The sequence below is a fragment of the Mytilus californianus genome, unplaced genomic scaffold, assembly GCF_021869535.1.
Source record: "Mytilus californianus isolate M0D057914Y unplaced genomic scaffold, xbMytCali1.0.p SCAF_7, whole genome shotgun sequence".
NCBI lineage: Eukaryota > Metazoa > Mollusca > Bivalvia > Mytilida > Mytilidae > Mytilus > Mytilus californianus.
In genome coordinates, this window is record NW_026262723.1 from 112,585,093 (window position 1) to 112,609,619 (window position 24,527).

The following is a 24,527-nucleotide window of genomic DNA, read 5'->3' on the forward strand; positions in this document are numbered from 1 at the left end:
TTTATTGCTGGCCTTTTCTTTAATCTTCTGTTCTTTAAGTAGTTTATTTACTGTAACAACAGACAAAAGGCCAATTTTTAGATAGTATTTGATACAGTATCTTATATATGCCTGTTGAGAATAAAATTGCATTCAAGTTTTTCACTGAAAAGTGAAAAGTCTTTGTATCAGGCCATACTGTTTGCAAAAAAAGTTGAATGCAAGAGTCCTTTTGTACTCGGACTTCTTGTATCATGTCACCTGAGTATAGAAATGAGCAAAAAGAAACAAATTTGTATTTCCTATAGCTTCAGATGCACTTTTAAATGTGAATATGTGCTATGGCCTAAATTGACCTTAAATTATTTTCAGTCTTACTTGGCCTAAGACCATTTTGTACTCACATGATATGCTATTTGTAATTTTTCTTTCCATGTAAAGTACATTAAATACATATGGAAGGATTATTTTTAACAACAAAACTTCACAAATTTAAAATTGCTGAAAAATATTACATCTTCATGTAAGGCCCCCCTTCATTCAAAAACCTCTATTTTCATTCACAGGCTCATATAAATTTAACTTTTGAATAATTGTAATAAATCTGATACATCAAATGAGTGTTCTTTTGCTTTTGATACATGATATATTAAATATTAGGGCATTTAAAAGGTATTTTTTTGCAATTTTTGAATTTTTAAAGCCTCAAATGTTGATAGTTGAAATTCTTCAATTTTAATATCAAAAGCTACACAGTTATGTCCTTTGATTTTCATTGTCTACAAATATAGTCCCTAGTGTGGACACTGTGTTACTTGCTATTTTTTTTATACCCCTTCCAAATTTATTTCTTCATGTTTTATGCCTCAAATAGCAAGTAGGGGGATAAAATTACACTGTAAAAAAATTGGGTCATGAATTTTTAAGTAAAGTTGTGATTTGGTCCAGCTAAAAAGGTTAACAATTAGTATTTCGGAAGCTGTCAAAAGAATTCAAGACCCCCTTAACATAAATTTGTCCATGTTTCGAGTTAGAGCTGATGAAGTTTTCTATTATTTGTCCCAAAAGTATTACACCACATTGTAGAAAATATTCATGATATTGTTGAGAAAGTGCAGGTGGGATTTTTTAATTTTCATTTATTGTCTAAAAGAAATCACTATGAAATAACTGTGTTCTTGGGCCATGCTTGAATGCTTTCTCCTACCTAAATATAAAAGTTGTTGTAATTGTGATTTTCTTGGAAGATAATTTTAGAGTACTTACACAATACATATAAACAAAAGAAACAAGTCCATTCTTAATATATATATATATTTTTTGTAGACGATTCCCAGCTAGAAAAATGAAGCAGTCTACAAATGATAAATGTGCACTTATGAATTGTAGGAAATATAGATGTCAATCGCTTGTTAGTTGCAAGTTATAAAAGAGTGGATGAATTCATAATTTTGTGTATGTTATTCATTGTTTTTGGAAAAATGGATAGCTCAAACAGCATTGTACAACAGTACTACCATGAAGTGGTGTTGGGATTAAACTGGACAAGAAGCAAATAGTGCATTGAATAAATAGCAAACTAATAAGTTGTTAGAAAGATCATACAACTGGATAGCTGTTATTGAATTTTAAGCCTAGTACCTTTTGCTAGCTAATATTCGTGTGTTTCTTTGTCCTATATGTTCTCCCATTTATTTGTATTGTGGTCCTGTCATGTGATGTTGTCGTTTTGGTGTTGTGTTTGACGTTGCCATAAAAGCGGGAGGTTTGGCATGCCACAAAACCAGGTTCAACCCACCATTTTTTTCTTAAAATGTCCTGTACCAAGTCAGGAAAATGGCGATTGTTATATTATAGTTCGTTTCTGTGTGTGTTACATTTTAATGTTGTGTTTTTGTTGTGTCGTTGTTCTCCTCTTATATTTGATGCGTTTCCCTCAGTTTTAGTTTGTAACCCGGATTTGTTTTTATCTCTATCGATTTATGAGTTTTCGAACAGCGGTATACTACTGTTGCCTTTATTTAATACCGTGGATAATTATTCATTTGAAATAGCAATTTGGAATTATAAGAATTCAAAGTCTTAGTGCATATATTTGTAGTGCATCATACATGTATCTGAATTTGATTAGTGCCTTGGATAAATATTTGTTTGAAATAGCAATTTGGAATGACAAGATTTTATAGATTCAGTGAATATCTATATTATAGTACATGGTCACCAAACTGGCATTTTATTCTGGTCAAGCATATTAACAATACTTCAAAGTATCATTTTATTTATATGACCATTGATCACAGCTGCATTTGCTATTAAACAAAATTTAGACAACAATAATCATTCAATTACATGTACATGTTATTATATTCATGATATTGTAGTCTTGTATAATATAAAATAAGGAGATGTGATATGATTGCAAGTGAGATAACTATCAACCAGAGACCAAATGAGATAGATGTTACATGTAGCAACTTAATGTCGTCACTGTATAGTCTTCAAGGATGAGTTAAACTGATACTGCATATATATAGCAAGCTATTAAAGGACAGACATAAAAAAAAAGACATAAAACAATTCAAAACTGAAACCCAACAGCCAAGGTTATGTACAATATGTATGAAAAACAACTATGATGTTGCAAGGAACAACAACCGCTGAAAATTTGCCTACCAAATTTAAGTAAGGGTGATTGTAAGTTAGATTCTTATTCTAGACTTAAAATTAGTATTTGCTACTCCTCAGTATACATGACAAAGCACATAGCATTCAGTAAAGGAGTTGAATATCTTTCAGCAAACTCTTTCTTTCTGAGGTAGCATGCTTAAAATCTAGTTAAACTTTGATCGGTCTACTACAAATTAAATCAGGTTTCTTACATACATGTATAAAAAATGTTTCCTTAATATGCATAGTGTTTTCCATTGATATAAAGCCACCTTCATTCATTGGAACAGAAAAAAAAACATGTGAATACCTGTGTTAATAGAGGTCACCAGCTGGGGTTGAAGTCACATTTAAAAAAAAAGTTCAGTAAAGGCTATGATTCAATACCAGTAATTCATAGATGGTAATAGTATGTCTCATTATTTGACCGGATTAAAGAAGTCCAAAACTTTCTTGTAGTCTGGATGGGAGCTCCTTGAACATGTTAATTTCTGTATTCTTTAAATTTGTAGACCATTTTTCATCATCTTTGTTAATTCAGTTGAATTCTTTTGAAAATCATTTTACTATTAAATTTTATTATACCCCTGCTTTAAAAAAGTAGGGGTATACTGTTTTACCTCTGTCTGTCCGTCCCTTCATCCGTCCGTCCGTCAGTCCGTCCGTCCGTCAGTCCGTCCGTCCGTCAGTCCGTCCCATGAATATTTTTCGTCGCATCTTTCTCAGGAACTACACTACAAGGATTTTGGTTTCAGGGTTTATATAAGTCAGCTATACCGTGTGATGCGTTTTCAGATTCATCACTCAACAACTTCCTGTTTACCGTCAAGTATTTGGGCGGGGGTATCATCAGTGAGCAGTAGCTCACAGTTTCACTTGTTATGTCCCTGCAGTAGCGGAGGGGGCATTAAGTTTTACCCTTGTCCGTCTGTCCGTACGTCCCAAAATTGGTTTCCGTTCTCTAACTTTAGTTTGCCCCAACCAAATGTTATGAAACTTATACACAATGCTAATTACCACAAAACACAGATCAAGTGTGAATTTTGGTGGCGTCACTTTTACTGTTCTAGAGTTATGCCTTTTACAAATGGGAAAATTGCTGTATTTTTCTTTTCCGTTCTTTAACTTTAGTTTGCCTCAACCAAATGTTATGAAACTTATACACAATGCTTATTACTACAAAACACAGATCAAGTTTGAATTTTGGTGGCGTCACTTTTACTGTTCTAGAGTTATGCTCCTTTACAAATGGAAAAATTGCTGAATTTTTCGTTTCCGTTCTCTCACTTTAGCTTGCCTCAACCAAATGTTATGAAACTTATGCACAATGTTTATTACCACAAAACTCAGATCAAGTACAAATTTGGGTAGCGTCACTTTTACAGTTCTTGAGTTGTATCCCTTTATAATGTTATATGCAAGCGGGGGCATCATCTGTGTCCCATGGACACATTCCCCATTTATTTAATTAGTTATACAAGTGTATGATTTCTTTATTCTGTACATCATTCATTTCTGTAATCAGTATTGTAATTTTTATTTACAGGCGTTATTCTTTATACTTTGGCACCCCATTATTCTCTATACTTTATATTTTTTTGCCATTAATGTAAATTGATTTTACCTCATCCAGACCTACATTACTGCGGATTCTTATATTTAAGCAAATTCTTTTCAGGAAAAATTGTATTCTTGTGGATATTCAATTTAGTGGGTTTGCCAAAGTCTAAATACAATTCTTTAGAAAATGTGTACTTCGTTGAACTTTGAATTTTGTGCTTTATCTATTACCACGAAATTCAATATTTCGTATCCCAAACACTAATGAATCCAAAGTAGCAGACATCCACCCATCAACCAAGAATTAACAAATGTCTTAAGGTCAACATACAATGTATACTTATAAAAATTTTTTTTTGAAATTTTAACTAGAGAATAAAAAAAAATAAGGTGTGGTATAGTAGTTGCCAATGCGACAAAGACCCACCAGAGACTAGATGACCTAGAAGTTAAACAACAGGTCAACGTACGGCTTACAACAATGAGCAAAAACCAAGAATGTATATATAAATCCTTGGCAAAACCCAAACAGCATATTTTCTCCAAAGAAAATTTGGTCACAAAGATTGAACCTCCCAGACTGTAATTTTGTAAAATAACCTATTTCATCTCTATTATGATTCATTGCATGCACTGTGTTTCTTATTCTAGTCTCATAGACATTCACACGATACATAGACCTTTCAATTTACATTTATAGTGAATAAAATTTCCGTTTTCAATTGACTTTACCGGTCCATGTAACCACGTTCCTCTTTGCTCTTTAACGAACACCTAAAAATACAATTGCATGTACCACCATCGTTTTTGGTGTTATTTAAGCATGTATGCATATATTTCAAATATGTTGTTAATATCTATTTCCTTGTCAACCATGTCAACAGAAACCACTTATAACTACAACAAACACATTTTCGGGAGACGGATTTATAAAAGATTTTCCAAACTTGTTTCCGAATCCCATTTTTGAATTTCATGTACCATCTGTACTACTTAATTGTTATAATTTTTTCATTCATAAATACTGTTTAAATTAAACACATTTAATTTGCCGCAAACTTTATAGTTACAACAGTTATGCCGTCGACAGGTTAAGTCCTTCGGCCATCGGATGTCAATTTAAGCAAAACTAATGAAATTAGGATTTAAGTTATTTTTTGTAAATAATTTGTAAAAGGGAACCCCACGGGCTACGATTACCGGCATAGAGTAACAATAAGAAATAATTATTGTTACTTCCGAGACTAGTTGCCGAAATGTTTTTAAGGACAGGGACCTGATTTCACACGGAAATTGCATTACACCCCAGTTCTATTGTTATACTTCATAGTTTCTATTTCTGAAACAAGTGTAAATTGAATAGATCTATTGTTAAGAATAACAATGGATTTTGACCACAGGGTGTGACGAGCGGGGTTCCTGGAAACCCCTGCTTCTACATCTCGAAAACAAAGTCCATTGTTATTCATTACAATATAAATTGATTATTCTTTAAATAGCATGAACATAAGAAAATACGTATAGTGTTTACTACAAGTTGTTACAAGATATTAAAAAACACATTTTAGGAAATTCCAATAGCGAAAAAAATATTAAGCATTTATTTTGAATTAAAAAAATTCTTCAAGGGAAAAATAATTTTATTGATAGCGTTGAAAAACTAAATAAAATTGTTCGCGATTTGCGAGAAAAAAATTTCTGACTCTGACAAAAAACCATAATCCCCCCCCCCCCCCCCTAAAAAAAAACCATTTGAAGTTAAAATGGTTGCTCCCTAAATACTCCTTTGCTTGAAGGTAAAATTTTTGATTCCAGTCATATGTCTCTATTCTAAAGCATTGATCTTTAAAAAAAAACAGGGATTCTAAGTCCCGGACCCTCCCCCCCTTCCTGGATCCCGGTCGTCGGGTTTCTAATCCAGACACACCTATCCCTCAGTGTGTCCGAATATGTTTGTTTATTCTCGAAAAGGGGGGGGGGGGGGGGTTTATAAAACCGTAACATAAAAAATACATTTATGATTACCTTCATTAAACTGAAACAGGTAAGTACTTTGGGTTATAATGTTGCCTTTATCTTTAGTCTCTTCTATCAAATCCAACGCTTGACTCAAAATGTCGTCCGTCTTATACCCGTCCATATTGATAACTGCATACAAGGAGCATGATGTATTTTTTTTTTTTTTGTGATAAGAATGCACGAAACGGTCAACCTTGAACTTCTGATCCATATTAGCACCAGGATTTAACGGGAATATGCAAAACAGCAACTTTGACATTTGTAAAATCTACTCACTTGTCAAAGTTTGAAAGAACATAGCCAAAGTAAGGTTACTAGTGGGGTTTCATGTAAAAAAAAAAAAATCTTATAATTCATGGATCAATTTTGTCAATAAATATGCTATCAATTCTTTTTTCATTTAATAATCAATGTTAACAAATATAGGGTTTAGCATTGGGTGTAAGTTAGTTATACACCTCGGGATACGGCGTGCCTCCGGCCGTTGGGGTTTCTTATCCAGACACACCTATCCCTCGGTGTATAACTATTACGGAAACAATAATATCGTTTAAATACAAATATATGATTTTGACACCATTCATAAAGTATCACATTTTTTTCTGGTTCAATAATCACAATTTACAAAAATACTGTTACAGATCCGGGCACGTGCCAAACTGCCCCTTTTGAATTTGATTTTACAACTTTACAAGAGAAGAAAGGCGAAGAATACCAAAGGGACAGTCCAACGCATAAGTCGAAAATAAACTGACAACGCCATGATTAAAAAGGAAAAAGACAAACAACAGCACACAAAACTAACCTAGAAAACCAAAGACTGAGCAACACGAATTCAAACCCCACCAAAAACTTGGAGTGATCTCAGGTGCTCCGGAAGGGTAAGCAAATCCTGCTCCGCATGTGGCATCTGTCGTGATACTCATTCAAGTTCAAACCCGGTGATATGTCTTATCCTGTAGGTCATATATATGTGAAACAGATATCCCATAACCGCCAACCAACTCGTGATGGCGTCCGTAAAATTTATAAGATACGCAATTATTTCTTGATTATATTGAACTTTGAACATTTACTCATTAGCCACATTCAATTGACAAGTGTACGAAGCATTTAAAGTTGTTTTAGTTAATAGTGCATTTTAGATGCACCTTAATATCACCCTTCCAGTCTTAGTAGGTCGTAGAAGTTCAAGTAGCCTGGCATCCTGGTCAACCTCCTTTTTGCGTCGGTACGAATCAAATCGACATGTAACCGAATTTATGTGACAATTTAAAAGATTCTAAACAAGGTAAAATGGTCCGTTCGCTGTTTACATGTAACAGATCGGTATAATATAGTTCGGCATTTCTATGGGTTACACGTCAGTATGACAGCAACTGGACGACAGAAAACAACCAAAAGACATCTTGAGAGCAGCATGGAGTATTCAACAAAAGACAGGAGTATTAGACATGATCATGATGATAGAATATAGCAATCTACATTGTCCAAAGTTTATAAAAAAAAACATTAAAACAACATGTTAATAATTTCATGTGTATTAATGTCATTATCAAATTGTGAATAAGTCAAACAAAAACAATAAAAAAATCTGCATGAGACAATGGTTAGTTTCTTTCTTTGAAACAGGTTTACGTCTATCAAAATCACCCACAAGAGTTTTTGAGTCGGACATATATTTGTATCCATTCAAGCACGGTATTTTAAAAAAAAGGAGATGTGGTATGAATGTCAATAAGACACCTATCCACCTCAGTTCATAGGAAGTGGATGTAAACAATTATAGGCAACCGCGCGGCCTTCAACAATGGGAAAAACCCATATAAGAGGCCCCAAAATGAAAAATATGAATAAATAAATTGAGAAAAACAATTTACCAAACACAAATATGACAGACATGAACCAACAACTACCAAACTATAGGCGGGGATAAACATGTTTGAAGGCGCCACCCCCCTTTTTTTTACCTAGGGCAGTGGTGTAACAGTACAACATAAGAACAAACTATAAAAATCAGTTGAAAAAGTCTTAACTCATCAGATCGATACAAAGTAGAAAAAACATCTAATAAAAACACAGACTGGACGTTGCATGGTATTAATACATCCCCGTAAAGTACAGATCTGAGAGTACTCGCAGTTACTGACAGCTAGTTCAAAGCCAATAACAACTAATAATAATAAAAAAAAAAACAATGCATATAAGACTAAAATGAGCACGCTGGTTAAAACCCTGGAAAAGTCTTCTTTTCTATTCATAACAAATTACTTTTTCATTTGTGTGTTAAAAAGGGAGTTCCTTTATTTGATACACTTGATTTTTTATCAACAGGATAAAATGGCCTGGGACATTACACCTGATGCACCGGCCGGGTTAATCCAGTGCTTGGACACTGGAAATTAAAAAAAAACCACAATGATCGAATTCGTTCCAGTGAATTTTTAAAATGAATATTGTGGATGGTTAAAAGTTAATTCTATCGATTGAAGAAAAATAGTAGACAAAAAGGTATATGTTAACAAAGAATACAAAACAGATAAAAAAACATAACCCGCTTTAATGGTCGGTCCCTATGAACAAATTACATGAGAAGCTATATGAGCAAATGGGACCTTTTTCATATTTGAATGATTAAATTTGTTAAAAATATTATAAATACATGTACATGTATATCTTAAGATTAATAAAGTTGAATAACGACAACTAGAAACCTATAGTACAAATGTATATTGACCAGTAAAATGCAATATACTGTATAATGAAAAAATATAATTCAAGTGTTTCTTACTGATTGAAAATGCCGTTAAAAGCACTTTAATTTTAGGGGTACGTCTAAACACTGCTCAGGACCTCCTGAGTGCACCCAGGACTTAAACGTGCACCAAGGACTCTTTATAGTTATCGTATGTGCACACATGACGGATATATGTATTCGTTGCAATCTGTTTATTTTAGTTGTAAATTTTGGTAGATTTTGAAAACAAACTTCTAGAGATATTTATAATTTTTATAAGATAATGGCACGTGTCATTGATTACACAACATTTACTACTCAGCCTTGATTATCCAATCAACAAAATTGATTGGATTATCCTTATTCATGGCAGGCCTGAACCACTTTTATTAAATAATCTTAGATTATCTCAGATAAACTAGGATTATCTCAGATAAACTAGGATTATCTCAGATAATCCCAGTTTATCTCAGATAAACTAAGATTATTTCAGCTTAATTCAAATCCGAGAAAATCCTAGTTTATCTCAGATTATACAGCAAATTCATTATCTGCAGAAAATCCCGGTTTATCTCAAAATATTAAGAAAATCTAGGTTTTTCTGAGCAATTTTCAGATAATCCTAATGTATTTCCAGATAATTAATTATCTCACTTTCAGATAATCAATTATCTCATTTCTCGAGAAAATCTAGGTTTATTTCGGATTCTAAATATACCAAAGAACAATGTAACGAGTGTTTTAATTGGACGAGAATCGTTTGACGTTTTACTTTCTCTTTGAAACCATGGGGGTGGCGAATTCACTTCCTATTATTGGATGACTGAAGGGGATGTGCCAAAATATGGGTCGTAATTTTGCGAGATTTTATATAAAAAAAACGTCCTTTTTCAGAGGAGGGGCGATATTCTGCACACGGCACGCAATTTTTACTTATATATTGATAGATCGCACATGTTATTGTGTCCGATTTAACATGTTAATATCAAACTACTCGTGGTGTGGACATCACCGTTATTGACACCTTGACAAGCGAAATTTGTTGAATCAATTAAAAAAACAAATAATATACAGAAGGGCTGATTATACAATTACAATATACATATACTTTGTACATACATAGTAAACAAATTTGGTATAGCTAATTCTTTTACACAAACTGACTGTGTAATACCGACGGCTAATTTCGACATCGATAATCATTGAATTCTCATATTTTAATTTATTCAGTCTGTTTTGATTTTTTTATCGTGACAAAGTTTTGTAAAATATTCAATTTTAACTATTTCATTACTTCGTCATTTTTCAGTAAACAAAATCGAGATAACAGTAGAGAGAATGCAATTAAATCCAATACACAAATAATGCACGATTCAATTATGGAAAAAAAACAATTATTTCATCATGGTTATTCATAAGACATAATTTTTCATTTTGTTTTCAAAATAATTAAATACATAAGAGTGTATATGCCTTTAACCTTAAAGCGCCAGATATAAATTGTAGGATATAATCAATAAATGTACGTTGTCGGAAATACTAAATGTATGTGTACTCGCTAAGAAACAGGAGAAAACCTCTTCGTTCTGTTTCTAAATCTTGAACCAAAAAGTTTAATTTTTCTAGGTTAATGTAATTACAGGTGACATGAGTGTCAAAGCTTTACCTGTTATATTGCTAATATATAACAACTGCCCTCAATAAATGTTGACATAACAGGAAAAACGTAATAAAAGTTTTTTTAAGACTGTTCATAACAATAAATTAATTCATGCACGAAAAAGAAATTTTGAAAGATTTATTTCTTACTGTTTCTGCTTTATATTTTTCTCTAATATTTTATTCTAATAATCACTTTTTACTCGAAAACTAGCATATTTCAACACAAGACACAAAATCACAATCCAGTGATAAGAAAACTGTTTCTTTGATTAGATTTAAGGAAGGACTTATCTTTTCACACAATCAGTTGGATTATTTTATACTGAAATCTATAAAACATTTTTTTATATTTTGTGGAATTACTGTTTAAAATATTACTAAACAGTTAACCAAACAAGAAAGGCTTTCTTAGAACAAAAATAAGGATAAAAGTTGCAAAAAATGTTAAATAAACGTTTCTTTTTGTTTGTTATAATATTAAAGCCATCTGAGAAATCTAAGAAATCCTTTCAGTTTATTTTATTTGAAAACATTAACAAATATAGATCTAATTCATTGCAAAATGTGGCGTCATTTGGGGATTAATCCCCGTTTTAACAGCGTTTGTTTAATGGTTAATTATGCACTGGGCACGAGTCGTTTTAAAAAGAACTGATTTACAATATAATAGAGTTGTAAGGTAATAAATATTTCAGGTATTGGGAATTTGTCATCATCATGATTAGATTATCTAATTGACCAAAAACTTTATAATAATTATTATTATTTTATTATATGATAATAAATAATAATAATTTATTTTATTAAAGTGTCACATACTTGTCTACAGATTTTTATACAGGTTATATAAAATACATTGCATAACAATAAAATAAGACAAATACTCAGCCTAGACTGGCTTATGAGACACTATATATACAAATATATAACTATTTAACAAATACAAATTGTAAAACGTAATAAAATGTCAAAAATGTTTAAAATTATCCGAATTTTACACAATTTTTTCATTAATTAAATAAAAAAAATAACTTAAAATAGAAATGACACAATTAAGTATGACGTACATTAGTAAAAAATAAATAATATGTGATAAAAAAAAATATGTTTTAAGGGGGGGTTATATAAACAGATTGCGAAGAATAAATTGAAATAATCTTGGTTGTTTTAATAATTCAACTTACTAAATAAGTATTAAAATGTAACACTAAGTGACTTAGCAATAAAATGGATGATAAATTCCTGCACCATATTTTCACTGTTTTAATAGAGATAAATTACGGAAAGAATAACGGCGCGTGATATTTTTTTTTATAAAATTACAACTTTCTAAAAGGAAACTCTTTAGAACTTCGAAATGGTGTATTTCAACTTTGCTAAACTTATTTCAACATTTTAGTTATTTGTCCTAGTTAAGTGTGCAGATGCCATATTTATGTAACATATTTCACTGTCTTCATAAAGAAAAATACGAATATAACATGCAAATTCTCTTTAAAGAAACTCTCAAGACAAACTTCTAAATTGTTCAATCCCTCTGATCTCCATTATTATCGATATACTTGTCATACATGTACATCCTGAATAAATCGATTTTTTTTATCAAAGTTGGAAAATTAAACGTTCTAAAACGTTTCCTGTAAGATCCTTATCTTTCATTCTTCTCTATCTGTATAGATGCACCATTGTCTCTATATCTCATCCCTTATAACCATGAAATTTTCCTCCAATGTGTCGTGGCTTTCTATTGGTTCCTTTTTAATTATTTATCTTATTTTGTGAGGAATATAATGAATTATCTCAAATATGCATTAAGCTGAGATAATCCCGGTTTATCTTAAAATTCTGAGATAAACCGGTATTATCTGAAAAAAATCGAGATAATCCCGGTTTATCTGAGCTTAATGTAAAATAGTGAGATAATCCTAGTTTATCTGAGATAATCTGGGATTATCTATAAAAGTGGTTCAGGCATGCCATACTTATTGCTTATGAATATCATCTTGTTAGAACAGTGTTTTGAATAAAATTGAATTATACATTTAAGTTGTTTCGGAATTGTTTCATGTTACATGTATAAAATTTATTTTATGCGTAGTGCATTTTTACGATTATGAAGAAAACAATAAAAACTCCCTTTCAATGCATTTTCATACAGTTTATCTTATGACCGTGACCTGTTATATATTTCTTGCATGAAGACATATTTCTCGTATCACACTGCACGGAGTGTGATACAAAAAACTCAATTTTGATTATTAGAAAAATACCTAAATATGATAAATGACAGAAACTGAGAGGAAAACGGAGATAAATTAATATTTCAGAATTTATTTAAATTCATCTAAGGCTTGTAAAACTGGACAAGTACAATTTTAATAAGAAATAAAATCTTACTATATGAGATTTGATCATATGAAGTGCTGCAAATTCAAGAAATGTATTACTGGACAAGAATGAGTTTCTTTTTTTTTTGCATATGTAAGCTGTCTGTTAATAATGTTCAACACTATCAGGGGGTACAAAAAATTTAGGGGGGGGGGAACGATTAAAGACTATGCAAAAACAGTCTAACTTGCGAAGCCTACTTTGATATTCTATATGACAAACATAGTGATTCTTTTTGTAGATTTAGATCTTTGAACACAAAAATTTCTATTGAAATTGGTAGATGGCAAAATAATCAGAGAGAAAATGTTATTTGTACTTTATGTAATTCCGGTGATATTGGCGACAAGCTTCATTATGTTTTAGAATGTTCGGCAATAGACAAAAGTAGACAAACGCTGTTAAAACGGGGTTTTGATCCCCAAGGACGTCACATTTGGCAATAAATTTAATCGATATTTTTTTTAACGTTTTCAAATGAAATAAATTGAATGGAAAATTTCCCGACATTGTGAAGATTTCTCAATTGGCTTCAATAATTACAAACAAAACGAAAAGTTTATTTAACATTTTTGCAATTCAGTATGTTTATCATTTTTCAAAAGAAAACTTTTTTGTTTGCCAAGTTTACTTGTATGTGTTTATTACCATCACTAATCACAGTGACACTCCTAATTATTAAAGATCAACATGATAATTGGTATTGAATATGACCATCGGTCATGCATATCCCAAAATACGGCGCATGCCGATAAAAACTTAAATAACTTCTCAAATATTGAATTGATTTTATGAAAACAAAAATTATAAGATCAAAAATTAAATTATCTATCGAATGCATACCCTTAACGCACACTAAAACATCTCTTACATTTCCTGAGTGCACTTTTTATGTTCTGAGTGCACTCAGGAGGTCCTGAGCGGCTTTTAGACGTACCGTAATTTTAGTGACCGATTAAGGCTAATTCAATGACCAGGGGCCGTGTCAACGAAGCGGTCTTAGGACTAGGACGTGTCTAAGGATGGTTTTAGGACACGTCTTAGTCCTAAGTCAGGTTAACGAAAGTCTCCTAAGTTAAGATATGTCCTAAATTTGGTCCTAAAATTAGGATATATGAATAGGTGTCTTAGGATGGTCTTAGGATAGTCCTAAGAGTCATGATGTCCTCAGTTGAAATAAAAACAACAAATAAGGCCGCTGTGTATGTTCATGTAAGACGACGAGCGAATAATATTCGCCGAAACAGAGTGTTTAGGGACAGAGACAATCCATTAGACTATTTGGACGATGCTGATATTGTACGTAAATATAGACTTACAAGACCAATGATTCTAGAACTTTGTGGAATGTTCCAAAATTAACTCGCTAGGCCGACTAAAAGGTCCAATGCATTTCCTGTCTCATTACAAATAATGGTAGCCCTAAGATTTTATGCGACTGGGAGCTTTCAACTGGTTAATGCTGATGTCCATCGTATTTCTAGAGCTAGTGTTTCTACTATTACACGTGACGTCACACAATGTTTGAAAAATGTATGCAATCAATACATTTCGATGCCCACAGATCAAGCATCTCTTCAAGCTTTAAAGCAAGGTTTTTTATGACATTTCAAATTTTCCAAATGTTATTGGTGCTGTTTATGGTACTCATGTGCGTATCAAAAGCCCAGCTGTTGATGAACACTTGTACGTAAACAGAAAAAAATACCACTCGCTTAATGTAATGGGAGTTTGTGACTCAAACTTGAAGTTTTTAAACATTGCGGCAAAGTGGCCTGGTAGTACACATGACTCATTTGCATTGCGCAATTCAAGGCTTTGTGAAATGTTTAGTAGACGGAGACATACGCGATGGATGGCTTCTTGGGGACAGTGGATATCCACTTCGACCTTGGTTCCTAACACCAGTCATAAACCCAACAACAAGACAGGACCAACGTTACAACAGTTGCCATATGAGAACAAGATGTGCTGTTGAGAGGAGTTTTGGAGTGTTGAAATCTCGGTTCCGATGTATCGATACCACTGCAGGAACATTGTTGTACAGCCCAGTTAGATGTTGTGACATTATAGTAGCTGTTGTTGTTCTACACAACATGTGTATTTACAAAAGAATTCCATTGCCTCCAGGAAACAATTATCCAAGAGATCATGGAAACATTGGTGGACAGCAATATGTTGGTATCCAAAATGATGGTGCAGTTATTCGTACTAGATTGATTAATAACAGATTCAACAATTAATAAAAAAAAATATTCTTATCCTTCTTTTTTAATCACTAATGGGTTGTTCATTGCATTTATTCTTGTATTCTGATACCTGGATGACAATCTCACAGACATATAACCAATAAAATTTCATTTGGTGGTACAAAGGAATTTAACAATTTTTAGGTTTAAAAGAAAGGAAAAGGATTCTTAAGGGACACTCAAACTCACAAGTCGAATATAAAACTGACAAGACATGGCAAAAAAGAAAAAGAAAATGTCCAAGACAAATAAGAGTATACAAAACACAATATAGAAAACCAAAGATTGAGCGACACAAACCAGTATGGCGATTATCATTGTAAACTTATAGTTTTCAACGGAAATTATCATTGTATACTTATAGTTGTCAAAGGAAATAAGGTAAATTATTCACTGAAATGATAACTATATGATTATTCAAAATTGAACTATGACAAAAAGTATATTTAATCAATATGATAGAAATAGCAATGTATCACTCGTGATCACTGGCTCGATCTGAGTTTTCTGGAATCTGCAAACTGATACCAAGTTAGGCAAAACGCAACTTTTCTTTGGCCTGTTCCAGCTGAAGGCGTTGGCAGTCAACAGATAGTTTATCTTTTTCTACGCGAAGTCTTTCCTTTTCAACGGTAAGTCTCTCCTTCAGCAGCCTCATCTTTTCTTCTTTCAATTTCAGTGTATCCTTTTCTACCTGCAGTCTTTCCTTTTCAATATTCAACCTTCCTCTCTCAATTAGAATCAGCTGCTAAGAATCACTATCGTCCATGGTCGAAGCAGTGGTGGTAATATTTCTGGTTGACGTAGTTCTATTACTAGCACCGCTGATTGATGGTTCTGAAATAGAATGTTAAACATTAAGCTAATTCATAAAGACAATTTTTTGAATCGACAAAATGCATGAAAAGAATAACGTTGATTGACATATTTTGGTGATTACTGTGTGTGTGTGCGTGTGTGTGTGTGTGTGTGTGTGTGTGTGTGAGACGTTGTGGTCTATATACACACACATCTCTTTGTTTTCAGTGTATTATCAAAAAGTTGAATCAAGAACAGATGGTTATTAAATATATTTCAAATATCAAAAAGGACAATCATTAAAAACGGGAAGAATAAATGTATTTCAAGCCAAAATTCGATTAATTAATGATCACATCCAGTGGCAAACATTACAATCCCATCACGAACGGAGCAAGTTCAAAGACAGGCATGTCGAACCAATCATGTCGTCACCTCCCTCCCCTTTTTGTCGCTCTGTTTTACACAAGAACTATAAGAAAATAAACAAATTACCTGATTCATCTGCTGAAGAGTAGGAGCTCCTTCTTGAAGATGAACATGACGGCATCGACAAATCCATCGACGTTTCTTTAAAAGAGGCTGTATATATTCCTCCGTCTATTCCATCTATAAGCGTGTCTCCAATAATTCCTACCACCTGGTCTCCCATGGAGGAAATGTCTTCTGGGGGAGGACCTCCGCCTGTCTTTCTAGCCTCTCGTCTATTGTGTGCCACTTTCTTTTTGGCGTTGTTCATATATGTTGTCCATTTCTTTCGAATTTCTTCAACTGTTCTTTGGTGGTGGGTATTTGAAGAATTCATCTTTGTACAAATACCATCCCGTGTCGTCTTCTTAATGTTATTTGTCGCAACATTTGACAGCTTGCTGAATAGTATACCTTTATGTTTTTCAACTTCGGCCAGCATAATTTGAATTTCGATTTCGGAAAAATTTGGAGATCTTTTCTTGCTCATGTTGATTCAGTATACGAATTGAAATCGAGTGGACCTAAGTACAAAACTAGTTTATATAGTTAAATTGCAGCTCAACAATAGCCTCTAAAAAGTTTTGAGACAATTAATTTAATCGTTTAAAGAATTTTATTCTTTCATTTTAACAGTTTATATTATGTTTCTATTATTATATGTTAATCACGGATTTGACAACTATTTTTGGACATTTTATTTGAAAATCGTCGTTTTTTAGCGACTCATTATGCAGCAACAAATGGAGAATTAAGGAGCCTTTTATGTTTTATGCTGTATAAACAATATTCTTTAACTGTTATAAATTTCGTTTTTTTTTAATGCTAACTAACGAAGTATAAATAAAACTTTGTGTCTAGTATTTTTACAGACCTCGAATAAAAGTTCCTGTCATTATGGAACATAATCTTTATAGATATGATTTACCAAAAAGAAGTGGAAAATACATTACAGTTTTTATGTAAAAGTTATTTTCGATCATCAATATTTTTTTCCATTTGAAAACTTGCTATATTTTTATGATTGCAATAGAGTATATTTGATATTAAAACATGAACAAATATACATTGCAAATTTAATGATATTCAATGAATTTTAATCTCATAAAACTACATGTCATAGTTACAGTTAACATTGATTTTTACAATAACAAGGTAAAATTGTCAAGTCCGATTTAATCAATTGAGTATACATTTTTTAAAGGTTAAAAGTTGTAGAATTTTACCGAAAGCCGTTAAAGCTAGGTAAATTTGTACGCAATTCCGAAAACATATTTCATTTTAGTTGTAATTTATGCTCATTTAATCCTCACATATATTTTATTTTGGACAATTGAACAAACCAAACAAATTTTCACGGAAGGACATGAATATAATTGAGAAATCAGGGTATTACAAACAAGCTCGAATAAAGGGAGACAAACCTTATGAATCTGCACAAACAATGTTATGTCAAAATTGATAGATTTACCTGGTACTGGATGCTACTGAAAATTCCCAATCAACTATTTTATCGATGACTGACGTGTACTAAAATGTACTTAACAGTACTGGATTTAAAGCTACGCGTTTTTTCTTAATTACCTAAACCAATACTGACTGGTACTTAATCGATCGCGATAGTTAGTGTACTGAACATGTACTGAACAACTGAAAAAGATCTTGACATTTTTCCTTACGGTAAATTCAGGCATTTAAGAGTTGTTCAGTTTAAAATGACCGTTTCAGTAGTAAAACCCGTTACTAGTGTTTGCATGTTTGCTATTCACTGTATTTGACTTCATTTCCCTGAACCTAGGCTATCATTTACTTTAAATATTGTGAATACTGCCAATTACATATATTGGTTTTTTTTTCGAGAAAATATACATAATTTGTCAAATATTTTAAAAGTAAGCCAATTACATTACCCTTGTGTGGTCCTTTCTGTCCTGTCTGAATGCCCATACACATAACAGAATATACAACAGTACTAGTGATACAACTGTTGCAAACACCACTGCATTGTTTTTCAAATCAAACTTTTCAAAAACTCTTCCAAAATCGATCGTGTTTGGAGGCACGTAGAAAGTTGTGGCAAAACTGTTTCCGGGTGGACTGGAACATTCACAAACAGTCTCATTGATGGTTGATGCTGCAGAAAGCTAAATAACAGACAAAATGAGTGTATAAAGCACCATTCATAAACACTATGAGTATAACCCCGTCCGGAGTAGCTGACACCATACTCGTTTTTATAGGGTTTGTATTGCTCAGTTATTAGTTTTCTGTGTAGTGTGTTATAGTCTGCTGTTTGTCTTTTCGTCGTTTTATGTTTTTTTGCCATTTCCGTTACTTTTCTCTCGAATTTTGATTTTTTTTTACTCGTTTTGTTTTCTTTGGTTCGTTTTTTACATTACATTAAAAAAAAGTATTGTAAATAACACTTTATAAATTTCTCCGAAGTGCGATTTAGGATTGACCTATATCTGGAACGTTTAAATCCATACATTTGAAAGCCGTGAATGTAACAATACACATGGAGTTACAAACCAAAAGGGACACTAAACAGGATTGCGTAAACCAACACAAGGTCAACTTTGTCTTTGGAAGGTTAATCTTTTTATCCATAATTTCTTCATCAACAGAAAATTCAAGCAATGTATGTAATTAATCATGTCAGTCGCAAAGATATGACAACTTGACTGCATATTAACTTTGGGACAACTTGTTCATAATCATTAGTTTCCATTGCTTGAAAATTATTAATACTTATAAATCTGCTTCGTTAATTGTTATTATTAAGCTTCACACAACTGTCGCGATCTTTAACAATACGATTATGCAAAAAAACATTCCATGATGTCTGCGACAAAAATTATCACTGTGGCTTCTTGTATATATGTAACACTCCCAAACGTGTCCATCCCCCCAAACGTGTCCGATTCCCCCAAACGTGTCTATTTCCCCCAAACGTGTCCTTAAAAGTTGATATCGCCCAAACGTGTCCAATTTCATAACCCCCAAACGTGTCCGATAATTGTTATTCGCCAAAACGTGTCCACTGAAAACGCCAGAACGTCTCACGTCTTTTAGCGCTAATACATGTATGTTCTAAATGAAATCAATAACGTTTACGGCAATTGTACGATGGGGGACACAGTTGACTAAGTGGTCATTTATTAGCATTAGTTTGTTCGATACCGGTTGTTAATGATTATCATAATTGCAAATTTAATCTGTAACATACCGGTATGAACTAACTTTTGACTGAAATTACTTGTCCAGTTGCAAGTATTTCATGCTCATTTAGAGCGAACATACAAATAATTCTAGTACAGTTGAAATAATCATTTTCTATGTAAATTATTTTTTACTAATAAACTCCGATGATGCCTTTTATATTAATCCGAATATTGCACATCAGCAGAATTGACTTCCATTTTTTCAACAGTTCTGATATTTTAAAAGCTCTTCAAATTATAAACTGCATGGTTATCAGATTTTTTTTAATGAATTGTAGGTTTCGAGCATCACTAAAGACACACGAACAAGAGACATAACGTCCAGTGCCAAATATGTCATGCATTATTTGAACGACATCATGTTAACAATAAATACTGTAGATAAGTTCTATCATCATACCGGACATTTAGGATTGGGCCTAAATTTTTACGGTTATTCGGGATTAACACTAGTTGGGATTTTAATCTAAAAAAATTAAGAGCGAGTAAAGACCAATTTTTAAATGACTTCAGTAAGAAACTACTTCAGTCTCTGTTATGTAATAGAGGCCGTTTTAAATAAAAGTTGCGGAAATTAAAAAAAAAAACGTTGGCGGAAATTTAAAAAAAAACGTTGCCTTCCAATATACAACTGATATCACCATGAAAGAGTGAAATCCTACAAAGGTTTTAATGCACAGAGAATGGGACATAGAGGTATCTAATTTAATATCTACAATTAAACTGAGCCTGGATCCAACGTAGCCGAAACTGACGCCCCCACTTTTACCCAGGTTAGACTGCCAGTTTAAAAAAGACCTAAAGTAATGTATTTCTATTTTTTAATGAAATAGTAAAATGAATATACGTTAATGAAAAAGCAATAACCAAATAAACTACGTATTTATAATATGGACACGAATGATAGTTTCAGTAAAAGAAAACAATTAAGCTTGATATGGACACGTTTGGGTGTTTAATAAAAAAAATGGACACGTTTGGGCGTTTATACAAATGACACGCTTTGGCGCCCTTTTACAACTAGACATGTTTTGCAGTTCAGTGACGTTATGTGGACACGTTTGGGGGAATCGGACACTTTTCTGAGTGTTACATATATTTTGAAAGTGATATAGTCTTGACATACGTGCGATACGCATTTTTAAATGGGCCCTATCAGGAGCAACCAGGGCATAATGTTAGAGTGCAACCAATAGGACTGAATACCCATTTTAAGTAGGACTACATCAATCAAAACAGAAAAAGAGTTCACTATAATCATACCTGACATGAAGTTTTGTCCCAATTTTCCTTTGCAGTATCCCAAACTCTACAACCAACCGTTGCACCGATAATTTCATATTCAACAATAGAAGTACTCAGTGACCATCTTCGCCTGGTTAATGTAGGGAAGGAAGATGCTTCTGTCATTACAAAAACAGTATTATTATGTTATAAACAAAACAACGAACGAAAACGATATAAATTTGATTAAACAATATCTATTTAAAGTATGTGTTTCATTGTACTCACTTTGATCTACTCTGTCTTGTACACATTATGTTATTTTGAATTGTTCAATACAATTATTAATCTCAACATAAAAAGATGTATGATTGCCAATGAGACAACTATTCACCAGACACACGTGTCGTCGACGTAAATAAACTCACATCACCACACGGCCCTGGACAACATGAGCAAAACCAATACCATATGGTAAGCTATAAAAGTATTTAGTATTATATTTTACTTAAGAAGCTTTGATCGCATATTACAATCTGTCTGCAGTTATCTTCATTTCAACAGTTACTTCATTGGTTTTTCAACGTTAATAAAAATAAGAAGATGTGGTATGATTGCCAATGAGACACAAAAGCCAAAATGACACAGAGGTTAACAACTATACGTCACAGTATGACCTTCAACGATGAGCAAAGCCCATACCGCTTAGACAGCTATAAGAGGCCCCGAAATGACAAATGTAAAAACAATTCAAACGAGAAAACTAACGGCCTAATTTATATCAATACAAAATAATGAACGAAAAAATAAATATGTTGTACACAGCAACAAACGACAACCACTGAATTACAGGCTCTTGACAGACAGAATGTGGTGGGTTTAAAACTAGTTTGAAGGCGCTAACCCTCTCCTAACATAGGACAGTGGTTTAACAATACAACATATGAACAAACTATACAAATCATTTGAAAAAGGCTTCACTCATCAGATGGATACAAATTGAAAGCATTTAACAAAAACACAGAGTGAACGTGGACGGGTACTTGTACATACAAACAAACAAAAAGGCACTAAGTACAAATCTGAGAGTACTCGCAGTTACAGACTTCAAGTTCAAACCCAATAGCAACTAATAAGAAAATCATGCATCTAAAACTACAACATCCCTTGCATGGTTGTGTTCTCGTCAGTTTTCATTGGAATTTAATGAGGTGATAACATATTAGTCTTATGAAGACAAGAAATAACTTAAATAACCTCAGTGATTACCAATAAATGCACACTATTACACGTATGTTTGAGGTTTTTTTTCTGTTCCCTCAAGTTAAATATATATACCTTTTTTAACAAAGACTCCAATATACACATTTGTTGGTGCTGTGTATAGTCCACCGTCCAGTATTACTATTATTTCGTTGGTGCCCAACCAGTTACTAGATTCTGTATTTTTCATCCAGTCATATTCGTTTTCCGTTGGATGTTCTTTTTTTCGAATGTAAATAGTGTGATTAAGGTGGTCCATGGCGTTATTTATACTGATTATTAAATTATCTGAAGGTGTCTTCCAGTACATTTTATACATCAGCATCTGTGAAGTGGTTTCGTTTTTATCTACAGGAATGGCTACATTGATAGTTTTTCTTGTCGGTACTAAATCAGTATTTCTGAGTTTGATTTTATATGGTATTGCTGAGTTTGTTGTATTGCCTTCTCCCACTGACACAGAAACCGTCTTTGATGAAATGAACTTGGACTCCTCATCCCACGAAAATGGTGTATGGTCATATAATGTTACCTTTTAAGAAAAATTATCATCATTAGTTATATCGAAAAGTAGGTAAGACACTTATGTGATCCATATTAATTCGTGGATATAAAGACAACGCAAAAGTGGAAATAACTGCAAATACTGCAGATATTTCCTTTTTTTTTTTTTTTTTTTTTTTTATACTAAATTGGTGTTGTTAATATTATTTTCAAGGAATAATAGTAGGAGATCTCTATACAGTGTTTTATATAGCATACATGTGTCGACACCTTGCATCAAGCTTTAAATTTCATCTAATTCAAACAGGTTGTTAACATCAACAGAAATTACAGTGAAGAAAAATATATAAAACACAATTACAATGAATATTTTTCCACGTTTTCCTTTCTTTCCTTTTGTTTTGATTTATAGTATCGAATTATCATAATAATTAATGTTTCAATCCTCTTATTATTGCGTGTACCTGTATGGCTTGCTCTTGTGTAGACTGGAAATTTGATTCTACAAAAATTAAATCTACATCATTGATTTGAAACCCTTTCTGAATCAGCGTTCCAATCAGTTTCTTGTCTTCAGTGGAATTGATGTGTCCATTTTGAACGTAAACAGACATCTGTTTACGATAGTTCAACATCTGAAGCACGTGGCCTAAGTCCGAAATACTGTCCATTAGTACTGGAACCTCGTTTTTTACCTACATATAAAACTTGTCCAGCAAAGAATGACAAAATAGAATACATTTAACCTCAAACGTTCCCTTGTGAAAAATCATGAAAATAGAATAAACATTCAAGACCATTGGGATTCTCCTTTAATCATATTTAACTAGAGGCTCTCAAGAGCCTGTGTCGCTCACCTGATTCTACTTTGGTTTTGGAAATCATGTAAAAATAGATTAAAATCATAACAGATACCCTAATAATGAGTGAGGCCAAATTTGATTAATATTGGTATTGTGATTTAATAAAAAATCCTGGTGTCTATCTTGAACAGTAAATAGTAGCAACACTTCATCAGCACCTCATAAGAAACATTTATGCCATGTTTTGGTTTCATTCCATTCAGTGCACCTCTAGAAGAAGCATTTGTATGTATTTCCCATAGGGTCTTATGTTAAAGGAAGTCCCCCCATTGGCGGCCATCATGGATGAAGGATCAGCTTCAAAGTAACAAAACTTAGTCAGCACCTCATAAGGAACATTCATGCCATGTTTGGTTTCAATCCATTCAGTATGTGGTTCTCTAAAAGAAGACATTTGAATGTATTGTCCATAGGGTCCTTTGTTAAACATTGTCCCCATCTGGCGGCAATCATGGATGAAGGATCAGCTTCAAAGTAACAACACTTGGTAAGCACCTCAAAAGAAACATGCATGCCATGTTTGGTTTCATTCCATTCAATGGTTCTCTAAAAGAAAACATTTGTATGTATTTCGCATAGGGTCCTATGTTAAACTAAGTCCTCCGCTGGCGGCCATCTTAGATTATGGATCGGCTTCATAGTAACAACACTTGGTCAGCACCTCATAAGGAACATTCATGCCGGGTTTGGTTTCATTGCATTCAGTGGTTCTCTAAAAGAAGACATTTGTATGTATTTACCATAGGCTCCTATGTTAAACTTAGTCCCCCGCTGGCGGCCATCTTGGATTACGGATCGGCTTTAAAGTAACAACACTCGGTCAGCACCTCATAAGGAACATTCATGCCATGTTTGGCTTCATTCCATTCAGTGGTTCTCTAAAAGAAGACATTTGTATGTATTTCTCATAGGGTCCCATTTC

General features: G+C 32.9%; 1 protein-coding gene and 1 pseudogene across 2 annotated transcripts in view; one reads left to right on the plus strand and one right to left on the minus strand.

Moving 5' to 3' along the window:
* LOC127708011 (uncharacterized) overlaps positions 1–24,527 on the minus strand; it is a 174,800-nt gene that overhangs the window by 122,133 nt on the left and 28,140 nt on the right. The gene's annotated exons all lie outside the window — the stretch shown is intronic.
* On the plus strand, positions 14,667–15,258 carry LOC127708021 (putative nuclease HARBI1; annotated as a pseudogene).